This window comes from Lutra lutra, chromosome 1 (assembly GCF_902655055.1).
Source record: "Lutra lutra chromosome 1, mLutLut1.2, whole genome shotgun sequence".
Taxonomy (NCBI): Eukaryota; Metazoa; Chordata; class Mammalia; order Carnivora; family Mustelidae; genus Lutra; species Lutra lutra.
Genome location: NC_062278.1, coordinates 62,793,841 through 62,810,979, shown reverse-complemented (window position 1 = coordinate 62,810,979; position 17,139 = coordinate 62,793,841). Strand labels below are relative to the sequence as shown.

Genomic DNA, 17,139 nt, shown 5'->3' with positions numbered 1-17,139 from the left:
TGGAGATAAGAACTGTTCTGGAGGAGGCAACCTGTTGGTGATTTAGACCTACTAAAATCCAGCAATCCCTCTCTGAAACGTTAGCCAAAAAAAAAAAAAAAAAAAAAAAAAAAAAAAAAAAAAAAATCTATTTTATACCGTCCTGTGAAAGTAAAGAGAGACCTAATTGTATTTGGATAGTCCTATTAGCCTCTTCAGCTCCTTCTGGCCATTGCTCAACTTATCAATGATGTCTCCTTTGACAACTCTACTTAGAATCTGTCACCACCATTGGGGCCCCAATCCATCTTAGCATTCCACATACCTTTCATGATTTCCTTTTTTCCCCACAGAACTTATCCTCATTCAGCATGCTCCAGGTTATACATTCCTCTTTTATAACGTTGGCTCTGTAAACACAGAATTTCTTTTCACTATTATTTGTAAATATGCAGATGCTTAACATGTGTTGAACAGTGGAAGAATGAACTAATGAATGGGTGGATGAACTGAATGTCCACTGTACCCCTGGTACTATGCTAAGTAGGTACTGGCAGTAGACAATGAGGCAGGCCCCCTTCCCTTGAAGTGTTTATAAAGGCAGACAAGTAAAATGATAGTCTCCAAAAGTTATGATTAGTGTCCTGGCCATTATGGTACAAGTAAATGAGGGTTCCTATGGGAGCACAGAGGTGAGACCTCTAATTTTGAAGAATACGGGAGGCTCAGGGAAGTCTTCCTCCAATGAGTGAAGTCTGAACTGGGACCTGGAGAATAGGTAGAAGTTAGATACTAAAGAAAGAAAAACTCGCTAGTTCTGCAACAGATGTCTTGGGTATAAATAGACGATTAACCTGAGGTATAAGTCCCACTGTTTCATGCAAACTCTTAACTCTGCAGGCTTTAATGAGCAAGGAGAGACTGGCCATCAAAACTGGGTAGAATGACAGTTTCTGAAGCTGAAAATTAAAAATGAACTTATTTGTACAATTGAGTAAACACACCAGTCCCTAATATCTGTCAGATGGGTCACCGAGCTAGGTGGATTTTGACACATTTGGAGGAATGAGGTATGACTTGATGCCAAGTCAGAGGTAAGAGGTACAGCATTAAGTCAAGCCTGTGGCAAGGAGAAATAGTATGTTTACCAGAATATCTGGAACTTTATTTTGGAAGAAAATGGAATCAGTGTCACAGTGCTAATGCCCAATGAAGGGCTCTTGAAAGGGGATAAAGGTAAAGCTTAGGAGTGAAGCCAGAATTTACCTCTAGGGCCTTAGTTCTATTTATCCACCCATTGATTCTATTAATAAATGTTACTAAGAATGTGCTATATATGATGAAGGGGGACCAATCCTGGATAGAAAGAATACTGGCAATAAACAACCATGGAGCTCAACCAGGGTGTGGAGTCAAATGTGTAGAGCATCATAATGTACCACATTTCTCCAGGTCATGTGTGTGTGTCTCTCACCTATCTATAGAGGGCCCACTGGGGACATTCAGCATCTTGTAACTTTTAATTACTGATGAGCCTCTGGCAGGTGTGGCTTACCTTAATGGACTGAAGATGTATCAGGTGCTTTTAGTTCTCTCTGGAAAAGTGCCCCGGTCAATGGCAACCCTCTTTAATTGGGCTTTTATCAGGTCCTTTTCTGCTTCCTCAAAGAAGAGGCAGCTGTTGGAATGAGATCAGTACAGGTTTTAGGGAGTGCTGATACATGCTTCTAAAAGTGAATAGAAGGGGATGGCTTCTTTTGCTATCATTGAAAATCACTTGCTGGAATGAATTGGACGTGGATCAGCCACAAGGGCTGTATTATTGACGGATGACACAAATGAATTCATAGCAGTATTTAAGGCTATTGATTGTATCTCCTCTTCATTTTAAAAATATTGTATGACCAGCAGCTTGAGGTCTTACCTCTGTGCAGGACATTTGGGAGAACTGGTTACCCCAGGAGTGAATGGGCAGCTGCTTACTTTACTACTACAGGTGCCTTAGTTTGCTAGGGCTGCCTCAAGAAAGTACCACAAATGGGATGGCTTAAACAACAGAAATTTATTGTCTCGGTTCCAGAAACTAACTTGCAGCCTTCTGAGAGCTATGAGACAGAATCTGTTCTACACTTCTAAATCTCTTCTGGTATTTGCTAGCAACCTTTGGTGTTCCTCAGCTTACAGAAACATTATTGTGATCTCTGTCTTCATCTTCACATGGTCTTCTCCTTGTTATGTATGTGTCCAAATGTCACCATATAATAAGGACACCAGCTATATTGTATTAGGGAAATACCCTTCTCCCACATGATCTCATCTTAACTAATTACATCTGCATAACCTTACTTCCCAATTAGGTAACATTTTGAGGTACCGGGGTTTAAAACTTCAGTATATAAACTTTGGTGGGGGCATAGAATGTGATCCAACCTGTGACAACAGGGAAAAAATAGACAGGGGTCATAGCCTGCCTCACGGAATAATAGGCCACAACCATGACTGGAACTCCACAGATAAACCTCACAAAAATTTCAAACACAGCTCAGATATCTATGTAATACAAAACAAGTTATTTGCTCCTTTCCGAGTTGTCAATTCTCTGTCACGGCCATTTTATCCAACCTGAGAAATCTGTTTATTAAGGTTTACTTGTCGAAGTACTTAACTAAATAGGTCATTGAGGTGGAACAATTTGCTTTAGTAATACTTATATCCTATTTTTCCTATTTGTTTCATCGTAATATTGCAGGCATATTTATAGAAAACACTCATATATAATGAAACAAAATAAGAGCTACAGAAAATATTTATAAGTCACATTTTTCATACAAGATTTTTATTTAAAAAATATTAATCAAGAGACTGTAGTAAATGCAAAGAAGATACTAACATGAAGCTATTAAATCATCCCGGATGCTAAGTAGATTTATCTGCCTTTTACAGTGGTCCTCTTGGTAGTTTGGCTGAGATTGTCACCAGCCTCAAGCTGCACTAACATTTCTAATTCTGCCTTCAGGATACATCGTCTGCTCTTTCATATTTTACCTCATTATTGGAACTTAGTAGCTGCTTCCCTCAAACATCTGCCTAGTAGACTTGCAGAGTTGTTAGGAGGAGATGATAGGACCTAATTTAAGAGCTGAAATATCTGATCCTTGCTTACCGTTGGAGCTCAGCCTAAAATCTGCTAGGACATGTGGTTGTCTAGCAACCAACTAATGTCCTATAATGATCTACAAATTGATGCCTGTGCTGAATGTCCAAACCCAAAGCTTTATATAGTTAATTGAAAGCTAATGTCCTCATTAGTGGCTGTTAGGAGGCTCAACAAGTGTAGTTTGCATGTGCTAAGTGTTGAATATTTATTAGATATGTTGTTTAATACAGAGTAGGAGGAACTGGACAATCCATCTGGTGGCAACTGTGAAAACGAAATGATAGTTTGGAATTGTTCAATGCATGAATGTGTTCAGGAAAGTTGATGCCCACCCCACTGTTGATGACAACTGCCTTAATCTACATTGCATCTTCTTGGTTCTGGACTTCCTCCCCCCAACCCCCCAACTTGTTAGGCTCCCAGTATTATGAAGTCTGGACTGCTTCCAACCTGGCAGGTAGTGCTCAGACTTCCATTCCCTGTCTGTCATCTACAGTTCATTGCAAAATGAGCAGAAAGAAAATGTACATTTGTAGATGGTATCCATAAGGTCCTGTGGTTGATATTAAAATAACGGTAAATTTAATATACATTAAAATTTAAGAATATTATGTTTGCCTTAATTTCTGCTCACACAACTACCCTGAGCTTCCAGGAGTCACCCTAACATATTCCTCTTTTGCTGAATTTTTTTTTAAATCTCAGTTTAAAAGAGATAGCTACTTTAAGAAAAATCCGCTAAAGCCTAAATAAGTGATTGGTACTTGCGAAATTATTCAGTCGGTATAATGACGGTCTGTTTTGAATTTAGAACTATGCTAGATTCTGTGGGAGATAAAGGAGAAGTAATCCATGCCACTTCTCCCTCATCACCAAGGAACCCACCTTCTTATCACAAACACGGAACAATTTAAAGTAGGATCCCCAATTATTCCCTGTACCCAATTCCATAATAAACCACTCCTTCCACAGTGTCCCTAAGAACCTACGTCTATTATTAGCTCCATAATAGCCTTATGTAAGTCTATCTGTTCTCATAAGGTTTCTTCAGGTCAAGGACAGTCTTTTTACCATGAGGACCCAGCATGGGTGAATATAGTACTCAAAACATAGTAGGTGCTTAATAAATATTTGCTGAATGAAAAAATGATTCTTTTCTACTTTCTCATCCAGCCTGAGTTGATTAATATATTTGTGATGCTTCTAGCTTAGCTTAAAGATAGCTCTATGTGAAATTAATGCCCTTAGTTGTTGTCAAAACTCTGCCTTGATAAGGATGGGAGGGAGGAGTCAAGATGGCGGAGAAGTAGCAGGCTGAGACTACTTCGGGTAGCGGGAGATCAGCTAAATAGCTTATCTAAAGATTGCAAACACCTACAAATCCAACGGGAGATTGAAGAGAAGAAGAACAGCAATTCCAGAAACAGAAAATCAACCACTTTCTGCAAGGTAGGACTGGCGGAGAAGTGAATCCAAAGCGACGGGAAGATCGACCGCGGGGGGAGGGGCCGGCTCCCGGCGAGCGGCGGAGCAACGGAGCAAAATCAGGACTTTTAAAAGTCTGTTCCGCTGAGGGACATCGCTCCAGAGGCTTAACTGGGGTGAAGCCCAGGCGGGGTCAGCGCAGCCTCAGGTCCCGCAGGGTCGCAGAAGGATCGGGGGTGTCTCAGTGTCGCAGAGCTTACCGGTATTAGAACGGGGAAGCCGGCTACAGAGACAGAGCCGAGGAGTGACTCTCAGCTCAGGGTTGCCTTGAACCGGTCGCGGGCTCGGTCAGCTCGGAGCGCGGCCGGAGGCCAAAGTGACGGGAGTCATTTGGCGCTGTTCTCTGAGGGCGCACTGAGGAGTGGGGCCCCGGGCTCTCGGCTCCTCCGGGCCGGAGACCGGGAGGCCGCCATCTTTATTCCCGTCCTCCGGACTCTACGGAAAGCGCTCAGGGAACAAAAGCTCCCAAAAGCGAACCCGAGCGGATTACTCAGCGCGGCCCCGGGTAAGGGCGGTGCAACTCCGCCTGGGGCAAAGACGCTTGAGAATCACTACAACGGGCCCCTCCCCCAGAAGATCAACGGGAAACCCAGCCAGGACCAAGTTCACCTACCAAGGAGAACGGCGGAATTCCAGAGGAGAAGAAAGCAAAGCACAGAACTCATGGCTTTCTCCCCATGATTTTTTAGCCTTGCAGTTAATTTAATTTTTTTTTTCTTTTTCAATTTTTTTTTTCTTTTTCTCTTCTTCTGCTAAATTTTTTTTAAACTTTTACCGTTTTCTTTTTTTTAACGTTTTTTAAATAGTTTATTTAATATATATATATTTTTTCCTCTTTTTATATTTTTTCTTTATCGGTTTTCTTTTTTTTAAGTTTTTTTTTTTTTTTTCTTTCTGAACCCCTTTTTATCCCCTTTCTCCCCCCTCACAATTCAGGATCTCTTCTGATTTGGCTAAAGCATATTTTCCTGGGGTTGTTGCCACCCTTTTAGTATTTTACTTGCTCCTTCATAAACTCTTATCTGGACAAAATGACAAGGCGGAAAAATTCACAACAAAAAAAAGAACAAGAGGCAATACCAAAGGCTAGGGACCTAATCAATACAGACATTGGTAATATGTCAGATATAGAGTTCAGAATGACGATTCTCAAGGTTCTAGCCGGGCTTGAAAAAGGCATGGAAGATATTAAAGCAACCCTCTCGGGAGATATAAAAGCCCTTTCTGGAGAAATAAAAGAACTAAAATCGAACCAAGTTGAAATCAAAAAAGCTATTAATGAGGTGCAATCAAAAATGGAGGCTCTCACTGCTAGGATAAATGAGGCAGAAGAAAGAATTAGCGATATAGAAGACCAAATGACAGAGAATAAAGAAGCTGAGCAAAAGAGGGACAAACAGCTACTGGACCACGAGGGGAGAATTCGAGAGATAAGTGACACCATAAGACGAAACAACATTAGAATAATTGGGATTCCAGAAGAAGAGGAAACAGAGAGGGGAGCAGAAGGTATATTGGAGAGAATTATTGGAGAGAATTTCCCCAATATGGCAAAGGGAACAAGCATCAAAATCCAGGAGGTTCAGAGAACCCCCCTCAAGGTCAATAAGAATAGGTCCACACCCCGTCACCTAATAGTAAAATTTACAAGTCTTAGTGACAAAGAAAAGATCCTGAAGGCAGCCCGGGAAAAGAAGTCTGTAACGTACAATGGTAAAAATATTAGATTGGCAGCAGACTTATCCACAGAGACCTGGCAGGCCAGAAAGAGCTGGCATGATATATTCAGAGTACTAAATGAGAAAAACATGCAGCCAAGAATACTATATCCAGCTAGGCTATCATTGAAAATAGACGGAGAGATTAAAAGCTTCCAGGACAAACAAAAACTGAAAGAATTTGCAAATACCGAACCAGCTCTACAGGAAATATTGAAAGGGGTCCTCTAAGCAAAGAGAGACCCTAAAAGTAGTAGATCAGAAAGAAACAGAGACAATATACAATAACAGTCACCTTACAGGCAATACAATGGCACTAAATTCATATCTCTCAATACTTACCCTGAATGTTAATGGGCTAAATGCCCCAATCAAAAGACACAGGGTATCAGAATGGATAAAAAAACAAAACCCATCTATATGTTGCCTACAAGAAACTCATCTTACACCCGAAGACACCTCCAGGTTTAAAGTGAGGGGGTGGAAAAGAATTTACCATGCTAATGGACATCAGAAGAAAGCAGGAGTGGCAATCCTTATATCAGATCAATTAGATTTTAAGCCAAAGATTATAATAAGAGATGAGGAAGGACACTATATCATACTCAAAGGAACTGTCCAACAAGAAGATCTAACAATTTTAAATATCTATGCCCCTAACGTGGGAGCAGCCAACTATATAAACCAATTAATAACAAAATCAAAGAAACACATCGACAAGAATACAATAATAGTAGGGGATTTTAACACTCCCCTCACTGAAATGGACAGATCATCCAAGCAAAAGATCAACAAGGAAATCAAGGCCTTAAATGACACACTGGACCAGATGGACATCACAGATATATTCAGAACATTTCATCCCAAAGCAACAGAATACACATTCTTCTCTAGTGCACATGGAACATTCTCCAGAATAGATCACATTCTTGGTCCTAAATCAAGTCTCAACCGGTATCAAAAGATTGGGATCATTCCCTGCATATTTTCAGACCACAATGCTCTAAAGCTAGAACTCAATAACAAGAGGAAATTTGGAAAGAACCCAAATACATGGAGACTAAACAGCATCCTTCTAAAGAATGAATGGGTCAACCAGGAAATCAAAGAAGAATTGAAAAAATTTATGGAAACAAATGATAATGAAAACACAACAGTTCAGAATCTGTGGGACACAACAAAGGCAGTCCTGAGAGGAAAATATATAGCAGTACAAGCCTTTCTCAAGAAACAAGAAAGGTCTCAGGTACACAACCTAACCCTACACCTAAAGGAGCTGGAGAAAGAACAAGAAAGAAACCCTAAACCCAGCAGGAGAAGAGAAATCATAAAGATCAGAGCAGAAATCAATGAAATAGAAACCAAAAAAACAATAGAACAAATCAACGAAACTAGGAGCTGGTTCTTTGAAAGAATTAATAAGATTGATAAACCCCTGGCCAGACTTATCAAAAAGAAAAGAGAGAGGACCCAAATAAATAAAATCATGAATGAAAGAGGAGAGATCACAACGAACACCAAAGAAATACAGACAATTATAAGAACATACTATGAGCAACTCTACGCCAACAAATTTGACAATCTGGAAGAAATGGATGCATTCCTAGAGACATATAAACTACCACAACTGAACCAGGAAGAAATAGAAAGCCTGAACAGACCCATAACCAGTAAGGAGATTGAAACAGTCATCAAAAATCTCCAAACAAACAAAAGCCCAGGGCCAGACGGCTTCCTGGGGGAATTCTACCAAACATTTAAAGAAGAACTAATTCCTATTCTCCTGAAACTGCTCCAAAAAATAGCAATAGAAGGAAAACTTCCAAACTCATTTTATGAGGCCAGCATCACCTTGATCCCAAAACCAGACAAGGATCCCAACAAAAAAGAGAACTACAGACCAATATCCTTGATGAACACAGATGCAAAAATTCTCGCCAAAATACTAGCCAATAGGATTCAACAGTACATTAAAAGGATTATTCACCACGACCAAGTGGGATTTATTCCAGGGCTGCAAGGTTGGTTCAACATCCGCAAATCAATCAATGTGATACAACACATTAATAAAAGAAAGAACAAGAACCATATGATACTCTCCATAGATGCTGAAAAAGCATTTGACAAAGTACAGCATCCCTTCCTGATCAAAACTCTTCAAAGTGTAGGGATAGATGGCACATACCTCAATATTATCAAAGCCATCTATGAAAAACCCACCGCAAATATCATTCTCAATGGAGAAAAACTGAAAGCTTTTCCGCTAAGGTCAGGAACACGGCAGGGATGTCCGTTATCACCACTGCTATTCAACATAGTACTAGAAGTCCTAGCCTCAGCAATCAGACAACAAAAGGAAATTAAAGGCATCCAAATCGGCAAAGAAGAAGTCAAACTATCACTCTTCGCAGATGATATGATACTCTATGTGGAAAACCCAAAAGACTCCACTCCAAAACTGCTAGAACTTGTACAGGAATTCAGTAAAGTGTCAGGATATAAAATCAATGCACAGAAATCAGTTGCATTTCTCTACACCAACAACAAGACAGAAGAAAGAGAAATTAAGGAGTCCATCCCATTTACAATTGCACCCAAAACTATAAGATACCTAGGAATAAACCTAACCAAAGAGACTAAGAATCTATACTCAGAAAACTATAAAGTACTCATGAAAGAAATTGAGGAAGACACAAAGAAATGGAAAAATGTTCCATGCTCCTGGATTGGAAGAATAAATATTGTGAAAATGTCTATGCTACCTAAAGCAATCTACACATTTAATGCAATTCCTATCAAAGTACCATCCATTTTTTTCAAAGAAATGGAACAAATAATCCTAAAATTTATATGGAACCAGAAAAGACCTCGAATAGCCAAAGGAATATTGAAAAAGAAAGCCAAAGTAGGTGGCATCACAATTCCGGACTTCAAGCTCTATTACAAAGCTGTCATCATCAAGACAGCATGGTACTGGCACAAAAACAGACACATAGATCAATGGAACAGAACAGAGAGCCCAGAAATGGACCCTCAACTCTATGGTCAACTCATCTTCGACAAAGCAGGAAAGAATGTCCAATGGAACAAAGACAGCCTCTTCAATAAATGGTGTTGGGAAAATTGGACAGCCACATGCAGAAAAATGAAATTGGATCATTTCCTTACACCACACACGAAAATAGACTCAAAATGGATGAAGGATCTCAATGTGAGAAAGGAATCCATCAAAATCCTCGAGGAGAACACAGGCAGCAACCTCTTCGACGTCAGCCGCAGCAACATCTTCCTAGGAACATCACCAAAGGCAAGGGAAGCAAGGGCAAAAATGAACTATTGGGATTTTATCAAGATCAAAAGCTTTTGCACAGCAAAGGAAACAGTGAACAAAACCAAAAGACAACTGACAGAATGGGAGAAGATATTTGCAAATGACATATCAGATAAAGGGCTAGTGTCCAAAATCTATAAAGAACTTAGCAAACTCAACACCCAAAGAACAAAGAATCCAATCAAGAAATGGGCAGAGGACATGAACAGACATTTCTGCAAAGAAGACATCCAGATGGCCAACAGACACATGAAAAAGTGCTCCATATCACTCGGCATCAGGGAAATACAAATCAAAACCACCATGAGATATCACCTCACACCAGTCAGAATGGCTAAAATGAACAAGTCAGGAAATGACAGATGCTGGCGAGGATGCGGAGAAAGGGGAACCCTCCTACACTGTTGGTGGGAATGCAAGCTGGTGCAACCACTCTGGAAAACAGCATGGAGGTTCCTCAAAATGTTGAAAATAGAACTACCCTATGACCCAGCAATTGCACTGCTGGGTATTTACCCTAAAGATACAAACGTAGTGATCCGAAGGGGCACGTGCACCCGAATGTTTATAGCAGCAATGTCTACAATAGCCAAACTATGGAAAGAACCTAGATGTCCATCTACAGACGAATGGATAAAGAAGATGTGGTATATATACACAATGGAATACTATGCAGCCATCAAAAGAAATGAAATCTTGCCATTTGCGACGACGTGGATGGAACTAGAGGGTATCATGCTTAGCGAAATAAGTCAATCGGAGAAAGACAACTATCATATGATCTCCCTGATATGAGGGAGAGGAGATGCAACATGGGGGGTCGAGGGGGTAGGAGAAGAGTAAATGAAACAAGATGGGATTGGGAGGGAGACAAACCATAAGTGACTCTTAATCTCACAAAACAAACTGAGGGTTGATGGGGGGAGGGGGTTGGGAGAGGGGGGTGGGGTTATGGATATTGGGGAGGGTATGTGCTATGGTGAGTGTTGTGAAGTGTGTAAACCTGGCGATTCGCAGACCTGTACCCCTGGGGATAAAAATATATGTTTATAAAGCTGTAAAAAAAAAAAAAAAAAAGAAAGAAAGGATGAATCCCCAAGTTTTGTAGCAACATGGACAGGACTGGAAGAGATTATGCTGAGTGAAATAAGTCAAGCAGAGAGAGTCAATTATCATATGGTTTCACTTATTTGTGGAGCATAACAAATAGCATGGAGGACAAGGGGAGATGGAGAGGAGAAGGGAGTTGAGGGAAACTGGAAGGGGAGGTGAACCATGAGAGACTTTGGACTCTGAAAAACGATCTGAGAATTTTGAAGGGGTGGGGGGTGGGAGGTTGGGGGCACCAGGTGGTGGGTATTGTAGAGGGCACGGATTGCATGGAGCACTGGGTGTGTTGCAAAAATAATGAATACTGTTATGCTGAAAAAAATAAAAAAATTTAAAAAAAAAAAAAAACTCTGCCTTATTAGTAACCTCAACTAATCAACCCAAATATCAAATCAGCCCATCAGCAAAAATTAGTATCTTTTTGGTGGCTTTGTTTATAAGTACTGCCCAACAAAGCCTAAGAAAATATAAATGTTCTATGTCTATACTGTCCACTATAGCAGCCACTAGTCATATGTGGCTGATGTGACTAAGGAACTAAAAGTTTAATTTTATTTAATTGCAATTAATTTACATTCAAATAGCTACATACCATATTAGCTCATACAATTCTTTATGGTGCAGAATGTGAACGGACACTAAATACATCCCAGTGTGTTGCCACAAATAATACACAATTTTAGCTGCCTGACTTGTGATGGTCCTTATTTCCAAGTACCTTTCTTTGTCTAACAACACAGAAATGGACGACAAATAGATAGAAGTTTGCCTCTATCATGGAAAACTTCCATTCTGTAGACAGAATTTAACACTACATTTACCAATTTCCTTAATCCTCTAATGCCACTGAACAGCACACTTGATTTGATAGCCACTTTTCAGAGAGAGAGTGAGTGAGTCTCTAATGTCCTAATGACTTTTTAAAATTTCAGAGATATAATGCGAATATACAAAAGTTCATATTTTAAAATGGAAAATTATTCAGGTTTCTGATGTAGAAAACTTGATAACCCCACTTGTGTCTATCGTTCTTTCTAAAGGGGAGTTGCAACAGCTACTACATTTTTGAAGAGAGCTCTTCACTCATGTTTGAAAAACAGTGAAGTTTCAAAACCATGAATGCTTCAAAAGCTGTGCTTTTTAAGCTTCAAACTAATTAGCAATTTTATTAAATGTCCTCAGTTTTTAACAGTCAGAATCTTTGGAAGCACTAGTGTTGTTCTCTTCCTTATTCTCTATCCCTGTGAAACTCTCCTTCTTGCCTTTTTTTTGTTTTGTTTTACATCTTTCTTCTTCACCAAGTCCCTAAATTCTCTCCATCTCCAAGGGATAGTTTTATTATTGATTACTATTGACCGACTTATTACTACTTAATTAGAACTCTGTTGTCTGATTTTAAACTGATAATTCTCTAAAAAAATTACTAAATTCAATCCTAAGTAATGAAATAATAACATAACCACTATGGATCAGGATCATTCTCTCTCACTCTCCAACACACACACACACACACACACACACACACACACAACTGTGGGACATCATTACAGTCATTTCTTGAAAAATGAAAACAAAAGCCAGGAATCACAGCTAGTAACTGATAAGTGATAGCAAGAAAAGGAAACTCCTGATGTTAAGTCCACAATCCTTACTGAATCTTCCAAAGTCTTCAAAGTTTTTCAAAATAACCACCTATATATATCCTTAGGACCTCAAATTCAAATTTCTAGCCAGTCAGATGACTATTTTTTTGGTTTCCATATATATATATATATATATATATATATGTGTGTGTGTGTGTGTGTGTGTGTGTGTGTATACATACATATAGTATTTGTCTTTCTCTAGATGGCTTATTTCACTTAGCATTATACCCTCTAGATCCATCCATGTTTTTACAAATGGCGAGATTTCATTTATTTTTTATGGCTGAGTAATACTCTACTGTATGTGTGTGTGTGTGTGTGTGTGTGTGTGTGTGTGTGTGTATATATATATATATATATATATACCACATCTTCTTTACCCATGCATCTAGTGATGAACACTTGGGTTGCTTCCATTGTAAAGTGTAAATAATGCTGTAATAAATGTAAGGGTTTTGTTTTTTGTATTTTTGATTTTCTTAGATTTTTTCCTTGTGCTTGATTTCTGGTTTCATAGCATTGTGGCCAGAAAAAAAGCGTGATATGACTTCAGTCTTCTTAAATCTGTTGAAATTTGTTCTGTGGCCTAATATGTGATCTACTATGGACAGTGTTACATATGCACTTGAAAAGAATGTGGGTTTGCTGTTTTAGGATGGAATTTTCTAAATATCTGTTAGATCCATCTGGTCCAAAATGTAATTCAAAGCTACTCTCCTTGTTGATTTTCTGTTTGGATGATCTATCCATTGATGTAAGTGGGATGTCAAAGTCCCTTACCATTACTATATTACTACTGATTACTTCCTTTATGTTTGTTATTAGCTGCTTCATGTATTTGGGTGCTCCCATGTTGGGTTCATAAATATTTACAATTGTTATATCTCCTTGTTCTTTTTCCCTTTCTGACAATATAGTGTCATTCTTTGTCTCTTGTTAGTCTTTATTTTAAAGTCTACCTTGTCTAATATAATTATTGCTACCCGGTTTTCCTTTCATTACCATTTGCATGATAAATGCTCTTCTATCTCTTTGCTTTTAATCTGCATGTGTCTTTAGGTCTGAAATGAATCTCTAGTAGTCAGAATATCGATGGGTCCTTCTGTTTTTTATTCATTCTGTCACCCTGTGCCTTTTGATTGGAACATTTTGTCCATTTATATTCAAAGTAATTATTGATAGGTATGTACTTATTGCCATGTTGTCACCTGTTTTATGGTTATTTTTGTAGCTCTTCTCTGTTCCTTTCTTCTCTTGCTCTCTTTTCTCACAGTTTGCTTGCTTTCTTTAGTGATATACTTGGATTCCTTTCTCTTTATTTTTCATATATCTATTACTCATTTTTGATTTGTGGTTACCACTACATCTGCACATCTTATGCACATAACATCTTATGCACACATTATAGTCTATAATAAGTTGATGGTTGCTTAAATTTGAAGCTATTCCTTACTCCTTTCCCCTCCATGTTTTAGATATAAGTGTCATAATTTACATCCTTTACTTTGTGATCCCTTCACTGATTTTTATAGATATACTTAATTTTACTACTTTTGTGCTTTCTACTTTTCTTATTCCTCTTTACAGTCTATCTTTCCACTCAAAAAGTCTTCTTTAACATTTCTTGTAGGGTGGTTTAATGGTCATGAATTCCTTTAACTTTTGTTTTCCTGAAAAACTCTCTTTTCTTCTATTCTGAATGATAGCTTTTCTGGACAGAGTATTTTTAGCTGAAGTTTTTTTTTTTCCTTTCAGCACTTTGAATATAGCATGCCATTCTCTTTGGTCTGTAAAGTTTCTGCTGAAAAATCAGCTGATAGCCTCATGGTTTCCCTTGTATGTAACTGTTTTCTTTACTCTTGCTGCTTTTGAAATTATCACATCACCACTATTTTTGCCATTTTATTTCTGTGTGTCTTGATGTGGACCTCCTTGTGTTAGTTGGGGGCTCTCTATGCCTCCAGGATCTAGATTTTGGTTTCCTACCCCAAATTCAGGAATTTTTCAGCTATTATTTCTTCAAATAAGTTTTTTGTCCCATTTTATCTCTTATCTTTCTGGGATTCCTATAACATGGATATTATTACACTTGACGGTGTCACTAAGTTCCCTAAGTCTCTCTTCATTTTTTTTTATTACTTTTTATTTTTTCTCCTGTTCAGCTTGATTGTTTTCCAATACTCTGTCCACCAGATCACTGATCTGTTGCTATTCTTTCTCTAGTCTACTGTTTATTCCATCTAGTGTATTTTTTTTAATATTTTATTTATTTATTTGACAGACAGAGATCACAAGTAGGCAGAGAGGCAGGCAGAGAGAGAGAGGAGGAAGCAGGCTCCCTGCTGAGCAGAGAGCCCAATGCGGGGCTCGATCCCAGGACCCTGGGATCATGACCCAAGCTGAAGGCAGAGGCTTTAACCCACTGAGCCACCCAGGCGCCCCCATCTAGTGTATTTTTAATTTCAGTTATTGAGTTCATCATTCTGATTGGTTCTTTTTAATGTTTTCTGTCTCTTTGTTAAGGGTCTCACTGAGGTCCTCCACTTTTTTCTCAAGTCCAGTGAGTATTATGACCACACTTTAAATTCTCTATCAAAAAAAAAAAAAAAATTCTCTATCAGGCATATTATTTTCTGTTTCATCTAGCTCTTTTGCTGTGATTTTGTCCTGTTGTTTCATTTGGGATACAGTCTCCTCATTTTATGTGATTCTCTGTGTTGTTTCTTTGTTAGGAAAGTCAGCTATGTTTCCTTGAATGGTCTTAAAAGTAATTGTCATGAAGAAGAGGTCCTGTAGTGCCCTGTAGTACAATGTTCCATTCACTAAAACCTGGCACTTCAGGGATGTCTCCTATGTATGTATGTGTGCCCTACTATTGTGGTTGAGCCACTTTTGTCTTCAGCATAGTCATCTTCTGCCTGGCTCTTTTGCCCGCTGTGGGCAGGATTTAGTCCCTGTATTGTTAGTGGGCATGTCTGGGGCCACATTGGGTTGAGCTGAGTCAGACCAGGAGTTTGCCATAGATGCAGTAGCACCAAAGTGCCAGGTGCTTTCCCTATATTGTATCATGAGAATTTTTTGTTTGTTTCAGAACCAGCCCACTGCTAGCACTCAATTGGATGGATGTGTGTGCTTGTTTTCTCCTCTCACCTGGAGTCCCGCTGGCCCCTATTGGGGCAGCTTGCACATTGCCAGGCTTCTGGCACTGTTTTGGATGTCCCAGCCAAGTGCATATCAGAGGGGACAGGTCTGCAGGAGAAAAGAGGGTGACATGCACGGTGTTAGAAAGTCAGTGGACAGTGTTGTTGCTGTGCTAGTTTCTGCAGGTGTCCATGCATGTAGGCTGGGCAGGGGAGAGGGAAAGAGAACCTGCCAGTTCTTCTATTCCTGGAAAAGTCCCCCAATGATTTCTGTCCCTCCAGCACATGCTCTGAGATTAGTAAGCAAATCTCCCTCCTGTATACCCCGGGTGTTTTTTCAAATTGCTGCCTCTATGCTGTTTCTCAGTGGGGTTCTTTGTTGTGATGTCTCATTAAGGGCAGGGACTCCACCCTCCCAGCTCTCCCAGAGCTGAACCCACTGATTTTTAAAGTTCCAGGTGTTAAGCCTGACTGAATGTGAGAACTCACAATATTTGGCCCCTTTGGTTTTCAAAGCCAAATGTTGGAGCGGGAAGGAGGTTCATCTTCCCTCAACCTGAAGTGCCTGGGGTGTCTGTTTCTTTCTTCTCTTCATAATCACAACATCCTTCCCTCCAGTGGACAGTCCTCTGGGTCCATTTAGCTCCATACCACATCTCTGCCCTTCCTACATTCTTCAATGTGGCCTTTTCTCTACATTTAGTGGCAGAAAGTCTATTCTGTCAGTCTTCATGTCACTTTCTGGGTTATTTACACTGACATGGGTGTTATCTAGTTGTATCCACAGGAAGAGGTAAGTTTAGCCTTCTCCCAACCCACCATCTTCCCTGAAAGTCTGAAAGCTTTTTTAAAAATTTTTAAAAGTTTTATTTATTTATTTATTTTAGAGAGAGAGAGAGAGTATGAGTGAGGGAGGAAGTTGGGGGGGGGAACAAGTAGACTGTGCGCTGAGGGCAGTCCAGACGAGGGGCTCAATCCCGTGACCCTGAGATTGTGACCTGAACCAAAACCAAGAGTCAGATGCTTAAACAACTGAGTCACCCAGCCACTCCAGAAAGGTTTTTTTTTTAAACAATATTGTTGAGATATAATTCATAGACTAGAAAATTCAGCATTTAAAGTACACAATTTTGTGTTTTCTTTGTATATTCACAGAATTGTGCAGCCATCATCATGATCTAATTCCAGAACATTTTCATCACCTCAAAAATAAACTTATCCATTAGCAGTTACTTCATTTCCTTCCACCCAGAGCCACAGGTAACCACTGATCTATTTCCTCTTTCTATGGGTTTGCCTTTTCTGGACAGCTCATATAAATGGAATCATACAATATGTAGTCATTTGTAACTGGCTTCTTTCAATGAGCATAGTATTTTCAAGGTTTATTCATATTTTAGCATGTATCAAGAATACATTCCTATTTATTTTCAAACAAGAGTCCACTGTATGGACATACTCCATTTTATTTGTCCATTCATCAATTGATGGATATTTGGGTTATATCCACTTTTCGCTACTATAAATAATATTGCTATGAACATCTGTGTACCAGTTTTGTGTGAACATACGT

At 39.2% G+C, this 17,139-nt stretch overlaps 1 long non-coding RNA gene across 1 annotated transcript in view; it reads right to left on the bottom strand.

Annotated features, from left to right (window-relative positions):
- Positions 1-15,677, bottom strand: part of LOC125078660 (uncharacterized) — a 171,085-nt gene extending 155,408 nt beyond the window's left edge. The window contains exon 1 of the long non-coding RNA XR_007120957.1: positions 15,577-15,677. This is a non-coding gene — a long non-coding RNA (uncharacterized LOC125078660). The remainder of the gene's footprint in view (positions 1-15,576) is intronic.
- Positions 15,678-17,139: the final 1,462 nt, after the last annotated feature.